The sequence below is a fragment of the Macrobrachium nipponense genome, chromosome 38 (assembly GCF_015104395.2).
Source record: "Macrobrachium nipponense isolate FS-2020 chromosome 38, ASM1510439v2, whole genome shotgun sequence".
Classification (NCBI taxonomy): domain Eukaryota; kingdom Metazoa; phylum Arthropoda; class Malacostraca; order Decapoda; family Palaemonidae; genus Macrobrachium; species Macrobrachium nipponense.
The window spans coordinates 24,388,311-24,398,310 of NC_061098.1; the positions used below are offsets into that span (position 1 = coordinate 24,388,311).

The following is a 10,000-nucleotide window of genomic DNA, read 5'->3' on the forward strand; positions in this document are numbered from 1 at the left end:
TCAGTGTCCGATGACAAAGTTTGTAATGCTCTCTGAGCACAGGCAATGAGTTTGTTGCTGAGCACAGGCATGAGGTGTTTGTTGCTCTCTTGAGCACAGGCAATGAGTTTGTTTCTCTCTGAGCACAGCAATGAGTGTTGCTCTCTGAGCACAGGCAGAGGATGTTTGTTTCTCTGAGGGCACAGCGGCAATGATGTGTTGCTCTCTTGCAGCACAGGCAATGCGAGTCGTGTAGCTCTCTGAGCCAGGCAATGATTTTGTGCTTACTCTGTAGGCACAGCAGAGTGTGTGTTTGTTACTCTCTGAGCAGCAGGCAATGAGTGTGTTGCTCTCTGAGCACAGGCGATGAAGTTGTGTTGCTCTCTCGAGCACAGGCAGGAATGATGTGTTGCTCTCTGAGGGCACAGCACATGATGTGTTGCTCTCTGAGCACAGGCATGAATGTTACGTGTTGCTCTCTTGAGCACAGGCAATGAGTTTTACTCTATGAACAGAGGCAATGGGTTTGTTTGTTACTCGAGGAACACAGGCAATGAGTTTGTTACTCTATGAGCACAGGCAATGGGTTTGTTACTCTATGAACACAGGCAATGAGTTTGTTACTCTATGAGCACAGGCAATGGGTTTGTTACTCTATGGACACAGGCAATGGGTTTGTTCATTGAGCACCTGCATGGCAATTTATTTTGATCGTATTTGCTATATAACCCTTGAAGTGTTTTAAAACTTTCATCAGGCAGTTAATGTATGTACCAATATAAATTTTCAAATACAGCATTCTAAGGTACGAGCTGTTGTTTTTGTTTTTTGACGGCAAAACGGATCTATGCAGTAATTATTTCCTCCCTGACAAGATCTCTTAATTACATTGCTTCGTTGTTGTATCTTAAAGCTCATTGGTTTCTTTAACTTTATTTCTGGAAAGATCAAAAGGTATGTTTTTAATAAAAAGACTTTGTTCATAGTATGTGGGTTATCTTTATTTCTATTTATAATTTTTTTCGTATGGCGATGTTCACAACAGTATTTCAAAGTAATAATATACAAATGTTGTAGTTTTGACGTAGGGATTTTTTTTTACTTTTAAATTTCTTTAGAAGCAGAGTAGATTTAAGTAATGATTATGGTACAAATTATACCATATGGTTACAACTTTTCAGTGGGTAATAACCTATTTTGGGCATTGATTGGAGAAACTGAACTCATGGTTTTTAAAAGCTGATTATCATTTAAGTAAAAAATACCTTCCCTATTTCAAGAAATATTAAGACTTGACGATCAATTAACGGAGTTGTCAAGTAATTGCCGTAAAAACATTTTCTGCTGCTGTTTTTTTTTTTTTTTTTTTTTTTTTTTACAGGTCTGCAGGATGAACCAGAATTGAAGAAAATGTGCAGACACGATGCGGGTTGCTAACCTTTCAGAGTTAGGCTGATATTTCTATGGATCAAAGATGTGGGCAGTGGTGATAGAAGTTCACTCTCGACGTGGTTCGTTAAACACGTAAAGCCGTTGGTCCCGTTGCTGAATAACTGGTTCCATGCAACATAAAAACACCATACAAACAAACAAGATGTCGACAAAGATGGATGTGAGCTTCTATTCGTGTAATTTCTGAGTTTTCCATGTTGTGCATTTCATTGAAACCCTGATAGGTTTGAGTTAGGATCCTGGGATGTTATGCATCCGTAAACTTACTGTTTTCCGCTGTATATTTTAAAATCAAATATCAATAAATAATGGGTCTTTATAGTTTTCTGTTTTTGACTACTTCCTCGGTATTTTTTATAGGGGAAAACAAAATGTGGAATCCGGTTTATCATCCATAACTATAATGTTGAAGGTAAATAATTAAAAAATTTACTGTAACAGTATTCACGTGCGAGTCAATACACATGTAGAAGACCTAGTGTATCAGATTTGGAATATAAGCTAAGCCATACTTGGAATTGTTGGAAAATTCCATTTGTTTGACACTTGTAGTGGAAATGTGGTTCGGGTATTAGTTGTGACGACTCAAAACCCATCTGTTAATTTGCGGGACAACGAACTCAGTCTGAATAGATACTAATGAATAAGTATACAGAACCAAGATCTCCAATAAATATATCGTAGCAATAAAAAATTCAATTTGCGTATTTTTGCTACTTTAGAGCAATGTACAATTAGAAGGTAAAACTTCATATGAAATTAATTTCATAGAGCTACTTCAAAGAATTATTTCCATTCGTCGATATAAAAATTTGATCATATGGGGTCAGCTACGTGGCTAAATAAAGGCTGTAACTCAGGCGAAAAGAATTTTAAGTAATTTAATTGAATAAATAGTAAACAAAATTAATATATTTAATTTAATTGCATGGGTAAATATAGGATGTAACACAAGTGAAGAGAACATTAACTTAATACATATGAATGAAAATTCTGAAATATTAAAGTTAAGGTACGTAGTTAAATAAAGGACTTAACGTAGGTGTAAAGAATTTTGTAAAAAAAAACACTTTAAAATAAAATCCTGAAATACTGAAGTGAAATTCTCGTTGAAGTATTGCACGACTTTTTTAATAGGCGGGCGGAGGGGTGGTTGGGGGTTCAGTGTATGGAGGTCGTTTGTAAAACAATTCTGGTTGATCACTTAAAGCTTTTGAGCACAAATCTTCTTCCGAAAACATTTGGTATTTGTTTCAAAGATTTCCGTGTAATAGGTCACTTTGATTCTGAATAACCTCATAGGTTCCAGCGCTTTGCCTTTTGCTTAACTTCCATGTAGAGTTTATTTTAATACGTCACTTGTAGAGGGTAATGACCATTTTTTTTCAGTTATCCATGAAACCCCCGTAGGGTGGTAGTGCCGCCAGTGCACCTCATCCGGTTCACTGTAGGCATTACTCGAGGCTATTTGCGGCGTCCCTTCGTCCCATAGCTACAACCCTTGTTATCCCTTTTACTGTACCGACGTTCGTATTCTCTCATGTCACAAACCTCCTCTCAATTTCCCCTTGCAACGCTGAATGACCTCATAGGTCCCAGCGCTTTGCTTTAGGCCTAAATGGTAAATTCTATTCTATCCATGAAACCAATCTGAAGATCTGATAATTTTCTGGACTGGTTGTTTAGGATAGTAACTATTACGGATACTATTGACTTCGTTGGTTTGTGAATTTGACACCGAATGGGCGGTAGATGAAATAAATAGTCGACCTTAGTTAAGTATATCTTAGTTTAACCAGACCACTGAGCTGATTAACAGCTCTCCTAGGGCTGGCCCAAAGGATTAGATATTTTTACGTGACTAGGAACCAATTGGTTACATAGCAACGGGACCTACGGCTTATTGTGGGATCAGAACCACAATATATCGAGAAATTAATTTCTATCACCAGAAATAAATTCCTCTGGTTCCGCGTTGGACGAGCCGAGAATCGAACTTTGGACCACCGAATGGTAGCCGAGCGCGAAATGCACTCGGCCGACAAGGAACTAGTCGAGCTTAGTAATCAAGACGTTTGGAGGATTTTAACATGACTATTGTTTTATGTAGATGTAGAATATGAAATGGTATTTGTTAATTGGTCTTTTAATTGCTATCGTTTCTTGATATGGAAATAATTGTAAACTACTGAAGGAATTATAATTAGTAAATGAGGTAAAATACAAGTTATAAAAAACTTATTGGTACATTAACCTTACATTTTGCAAAGGAGTTCTCGATACGTTTTTAAATAAACTCTCTGCTCTAGAACCGAACGGTTGTGGTAAAATGTTATTGCCTGTTAAATACTTTTAGTTAATATAAATAAAAAAACTAATCTGAGAAACTCGTACCAGGCATTAACAGTCAGGCATTATAGCGAAAGTAGTAACTCTTAAAAATTTGAGAGGTTACTTATCAGGATTGATTGTTTTAGTGTATTTGGAGAAAGGAAACGTCAATTAGGGTAATTTACGATGAGACATCTCGGGACGCTGCTAAGTCATTTGATATGGGTCGTGGTATAAATGCCAATAGATTTGCTAAGCGAACTTCATCGCAACTGGGTGTTCTTTAAGGGAAAAATCCAGAATAGAGAAAGATTGTTCCTACACTATACACTACCTGAGGTCCTTTACATAAGGAATTACTTTTAGCGTAGAAGTAATTCCTTATGTAAAGGACCTCAGGTTTGTATAGTTAGGAAAGATAACGATCTACTTTGAAAAATTGTGATTTGTTCCTACACGATATACAAACCCTCGGTCCTTCACATAAGGAATTACTTCTACGCTGAAAGTAATTCTTTATATAAAGGACCTCAGGTTTGTATGGTTAGGAAAAATACAATTTACTTTAAAAAATTGTGATTTCGAGGAATCGAAATTGCAGCATAGAATCTAGGCTAAAAGCCAAGCCCTTGGGCCTTTGAGGTCATTCAGTGCTGAAAGGATAATTGACTTAAAGGAAGTTTGAATAATGTAACATGAGGAAAACCTTGCAACTGCACTGTGAACCATTTGTTAAAAGAGGGTAGAAAGTCAGATGGAAGAAAGCGAATATGAAAGAGAGGTAGAGAAAAGGGAATGAAAGAGGTTGCAGAGCTAAGAGACGATGGGAAGCTGTAAGGAACCTTGAGTAATTCCTACAGTGCACCACGTGAGGTGTATTGACGGCACTACCCACCTACGGGAGCGTTGAGGAATTGCTTAAGCTAAAGATGGCAGATTTGGTCAAGAATTGCTTAGGCCGAGGACGATAGACCAGAATTTAGGGCGAGGAAGTGAGGCGCGAAAACAAATTGCTTAGGCTGAGGAATAACGGTCCCCAGCTGCAACCCCTTTCATTCATTTCGCTGTACCTCGATCATATTCTCCTTCCATCTTATTTTCACCTCTCCTAACAATTATTTCATACTGCAACTGCGAGGTTTTCCTACTGTCACACCTTTCAGACGCCTCCTTTACTTTCAATTTCCTTTTTTCAGCGTTGAGAATAGGCCTCATAAGTGCCAACGCTTGGCCTTTGCCCTAAGTTCTTTATTCCTATTCCAATTCAACAAGCATGAAGCTATAAAGAGTGAACAGCAATATAGGTGATTAGCAAGACACTTGGGGATGATGGTTTGTGTTTATAGCTTAGTAACTTTAGGGAATGAAAACCTTCTGTTAGGGAACCGTGTGACCTCATGGCATCTAGCCCCCGTAGAAAGTTTGTGCTGCCAGTGCACCTATCGTGGTGCACCGTGGGCGTTACTTAAGGCTCCTTGCAGAGCCCTTTCAATTCCTAGGTACATCCCCTCTCATCACTCTTATCGTATCTCCACGCATATTCAATATGACTTTCCACACTCAAAAGAATTGTTCCTATTGCAACTAGCGAGGTTTTCCTCCTGTTACACCTTTCAAATCTCACTGACTATCAATTTCTTTTCCAGCGCTGAATGACTTCATAGGTCCCATGGCTTGACCTTTGGCCTAAATTCTATTAGCTTATCTATGGGACTTGAGCGGCATTTAAGGCCTTGTCCACACGAACGATTATCGCTCGGATTCGTTGGTCTTTCAAGTGGCTCCATCATCCTTGGCATAATTGTTATGTCCATATTTACTGTGTGTGTGTGTGTGTGTGTGTGTGCACATATAATCATTACGTACTTTTCTCGTAACTGGCAGCTTCGTCGTTCCGTGCCAGGCTTCAAAACACCGGGCACTACCAGTGGTGAGTTTTTTCAACTACCGGTGTGGAAATTCGCTGGTTTGTCTTTACTTTTTGTGTGATACCACAAGAAACTGATTCCCGTTGCTGAATAAACACTGGTTCCATGCAACGTACAAACACCATACAAACAAACACACAAATAAACAAACAAGGAACTGACATGGAGGTCAAGGGATACAAAGGAAGGTGTAGGGCATGAAGGTGTGCTTTGCAGAATGACAAATTGTGATGAAAGCAAAGAAAAGTAGGAATAAGTTGACAACTATCTTTAAAGATATTCAACTCATAGCTAAACGAAAAGACCTTTCTCGATAATTATTAATTGAATATGCCTACTACTACTACTACTACTACTATTACTAATAAAATAATAATAATAATAATAATAATAATAATAATAATAATAATAATAATAATAATAATAATAATAATAATATTTTTTTCGGTTTATCACAGTCCTCCAATTCGACTGGGTGGTATTTAAGTGTGGGCATCCTGGTTGCATCCTGCCTCCTTAGAAGTCCATCACTCATCTTACTATGTGCGCTGTTTCTAGGTTCACACACTTCTGCATGAGTCCTGGAGCTACTTCAGCCTCTAGTTTTTCCTGATTCCTTTTCAGGGATCTTGGATCGTGCCAGTGTTTCGCTATGTTATGGGTATCATTTCCACTGGCATATACCATATCCTTCTTTTTTCTATTTTCAAGTCTTGATACTTGTCCATTTTTTCCCTTTCTTTCTCTTCAACTCTGGTGTCCCATGGTATTGTGACATCAATGAGTGATGTTTATTCTTGATTTTGTCAATCAACGTCACGTCTGGTCTGTTTGCACGTATCACCCTATCTGTTCTGATACCATAGTCCCAGTGGATCTTTGCCTGATCGTTTTCTATCACTCCTTCAGGTTGGTGCTCGTATAACTTATTACTGCAAGGTAGCTGGTGTTTCTTGCACATGCTCCAGTGGAGGACTTTTGCCACTGAATCATGTCTCTTTTTGTACTGGTTCTGTGTAAGTGTCGGACATTCGCTTGCTATGTGGTTTATGGTCTCATTTTTCGTATTGCACTTCGTACATATGGGAGAGATGTTATTTACATCTATCGTTCTTTGGATATATCTGGTTCTAAGGGCCTGATCTTATGCCGCTGTTATCATTCCTTCAGTTTCCTTCTTGAGCTCTCCCCTCTGTAACCATTACCATGTGTCATCGCTGGCCAGTTCTTTAGTCTGTCTCATGCATTGTCCGTGCATTGGTTTGTTGTGCCATTCCTCTGTTCTGTTTTTCATTCTCCTGTCTCTGTATATTTCTGGGTCTTCGTCTACTTTTATCAGTCCTTCTTCCCATGCACTCTTGAGCCACTCGTCTTCACTGGTCTTCAGATATTGCCCCAGCGGTCTGTTGTCGATGTTGACGCAGTCCTCTATGCTTAGTAGTCCTCTGCCTCCTTCCTCTCGTGTTATGTATAGTCTGTCCGTATTTGCTCTTGGGAGTAGTGCTTTGTGTATTGTCGTATGTTTCCTAGTTTTCTGGTGTATGTTGCGGAGTCCTGCCTTATTATTATTATTATTATTATATTATTTTTTTTTTTTTTTTTTTTTTACTCTATCACAGTCCTCCAATCCGACTGGGTGGTATTTATAGTGTGGGGTTCCGGGTTGCATCCTGCCTCCTTAGGAGTCCATCACTCTTCTTACTATGTGTGCCGTTTCTAGGATCACACTCTTCTGCATGAGTCCTGGAGCTACTTCAGCCTCTAGTTTTTCTAGATTCCTTTTCAGAGATCTTGGATCGTGCCTAGTGCTCCTATGATTATGGTACGATTTCCACTGGCATATCCCATATCCTTCTTATTTCTATTTTCAGATCTTGATACTTAATCCATTTTTTTTCCCTTTTTTTCCCTCTTCCTTCTTCAACTCTGGTGTCCCATGGTATTGCGACATCAATGAGTGATACTTTCTTCTTGACTTTGTCAATCAACGTCACGTCTGGTCTGTTTGCACGTATCACCCTATCCGTTCTGATACCATAGTCCCAGAGGATCTTTGCCTGATCGTTTCTATCACTCCCTCAGGTTGGTGCTCGTACCACTTATTACTGCAAGGTAGCTGATGTTTCTTGCACAGGATCCAGTGCAGGGCTTTTGCCACTGAATCATGCTCTTTTTGTACTGGTTCTGTGCAAGTGCCGAGCATTCACTTGCTATGTGGTTTATGGTTTCATTTTTCGTATTGCACTACCTACATATGGAGAGATGTTATTTCCGTCTATCGTTCTTTGAACATATCTGGTTCTTAGGGCCTGATCTTTGTTGCCTTGCTTATCATTCCTTCAGTTTTCCTTCTTTAGCTCTCCCCTCTGTAGCCATTGCCATGTGTCATTGCTGGCTAGTTTCCTTAGTCTGTCTCATGTATTGTCCGTGCATTGGTTTGTTGTGCCAGTCCCTCTGTTCTGTCTGTCTTTCTCCTGTCTCTGTATATTTCTGGGTCTTCGTCTACTTTTATTAGTCTCTTCTTCCATGCACTCTTTAGCCACTCGTCTTCACTGGTTTTCAGATATTGCCCCAGTGCTCTGTTCTCAATGTTGACGCAGTCCTCTATACTTAGTAGTCCCTCTCCCTCCTTCCTTTCGTGTTATGTATAGTGTGTCCATATTTGCTCTTGGTGTAGTGCTTTGTGTATTGTCATATGTTTCCTGGTTTCTGATCTATGCTGCGGAGTTCTGCCTTCGTCCATTCCACTATTCCTGCGTTGTATCTGATTACTGGCACTGCCCATGTGTTTATGGCTTTTTACCATATTTCCGGCGTTGAGTTTTGACTTGAGTATCGCCCTTGAGTCTCTGCATATATTCTTTCCTGATCGTGTCCTTCATCTCTTGGTGTTTTATATCCCCTCCTACCATTATTCTCAGGTATTTGTATCCTGTCTCATCTATGTGTTTTGATGTTGCTCCCATCTGGTAGCTTTATCCCTTCAGTTCTCGTTACTTTGCCTTTTTTGTATGTTGACTAAGGCGCATTTTTCTATTCCAAACTCCATCCTGAATTAGGGTATCTATTTCCTTGATGCTCTTACCATACAGCTTGATGTCGTCCATGAACATCAGATGGTTGATTCTGTTGCCTCTTTTCTTGAGTTGGTACCCGGCATCCATCTTCTGTAGTACTTTTGTCATGGGAATCATGGCTACTACGAAGAGTAGTGGGGACAGTGAGTCGCCCTGAAGATCCCTCCCCTCCTGATATTAACCTCTGCTAGTCTTATTCCAGAGCTTGTAAGTATTGTATTCCAGTTGCGCATTGTATTTTTGAGGAAGCTGATGGTGTTTTTCCTCTGCCCCATATATTTTCAGGCATTCTATTAGCCATGTGTGTGGTATCATGTCGGAAGGCTTTCTTATAGTCTATCCATGCCATGCTTAGGTTGGTTTTTCCTTCTCCTACGTTTCTTCGTTACCATTTTGTCTATCAGGAGCTGGTCTTTTGTGCCCCTACACTTTCCTTCTGCAGCCTTTCTGTTGGTGGGGGATGGTGTTTGTCTCCTCTAGGTAGTTATATAGCCTTTCACTGATGATACCTGTAGATACTTCCACATTATTGGTAGGCAGGTGATAGGCCTGTAGTTACTGGCTATATTTCCCCTTACTCTTGTCTTTTTGTACTAAGGATGTTCTTCCTGTGGTCATCCATTTGTGCTTGTGATTTGAGATACAATGCTGGAGTTGTTTTGCTATTCGTGGTGTAGGGCCTTGAATTGTTTTTGAGCCAGTATCCATGGACTTCATCGGGACCTGGGGCTTTCCAGTTTGGCATTTTTCTTTAGTTGTGTCTGACTGTGTCTGTCGTGATCTCTGTGAATCTTTGTTTATTCTCCCTGTTTCTTCTTCTTGACTTCCTGGAGCCATGTTGCATGCTTGTTGTGTGATACCGGGTTGCTCCATATGTTTTCCCTGAGTCTCTTACTTGGTTCGGCTTCAGGAATTTCTGGGTGGTTGTCTTCCCCTCTTAGTTGGCTGTATAGTCTTTTCTGGTTGGTTCCGAATAGTTTGTTCTGTTGGTATCCCTTATTCCTGTTCGTGTACCATTGGATCTTATGTGCTTTGCCTTAAGCTCTGTTTTACATCTTTCTATTGTATTGTTTAGTCCCTTCTCTTTTACTTTGTATTTCTCGTTGAGTTCCTTCCTGTTTTCTTGCTTCTTAGCCTTTTTTTTTTTCTGCCATCTCTTTCAGTTTACTCGTCAGATCTCATCACCATGATTTGCTTTTCCAGGCGCCTTTTCCAAGGAGGTTGCTGTTTTGG

The 10,000-nt window shown here is 39.7% G+C and overlaps 1 long non-coding RNA gene across 1 annotated transcript in view; it reads left to right on the forward strand.

The window, feature by feature from the left end:
- LOC135209706 (uncharacterized) overlaps nucleotides 1–1,752 on the forward strand; it is a 59,789-nt gene extending 58,037 nt beyond the window's left edge. The window contains exon 2 of the long non-coding RNA XR_010313404.1: nucleotides 1,361–1,752. This is a non-coding gene — a long non-coding RNA (uncharacterized LOC135209706). The remainder of the gene's footprint in view (nucleotides 1–1,360) is intronic.
- The last annotated feature ends 8,248 nt before the right edge of the window (nucleotides 1,753–10,000 follow it).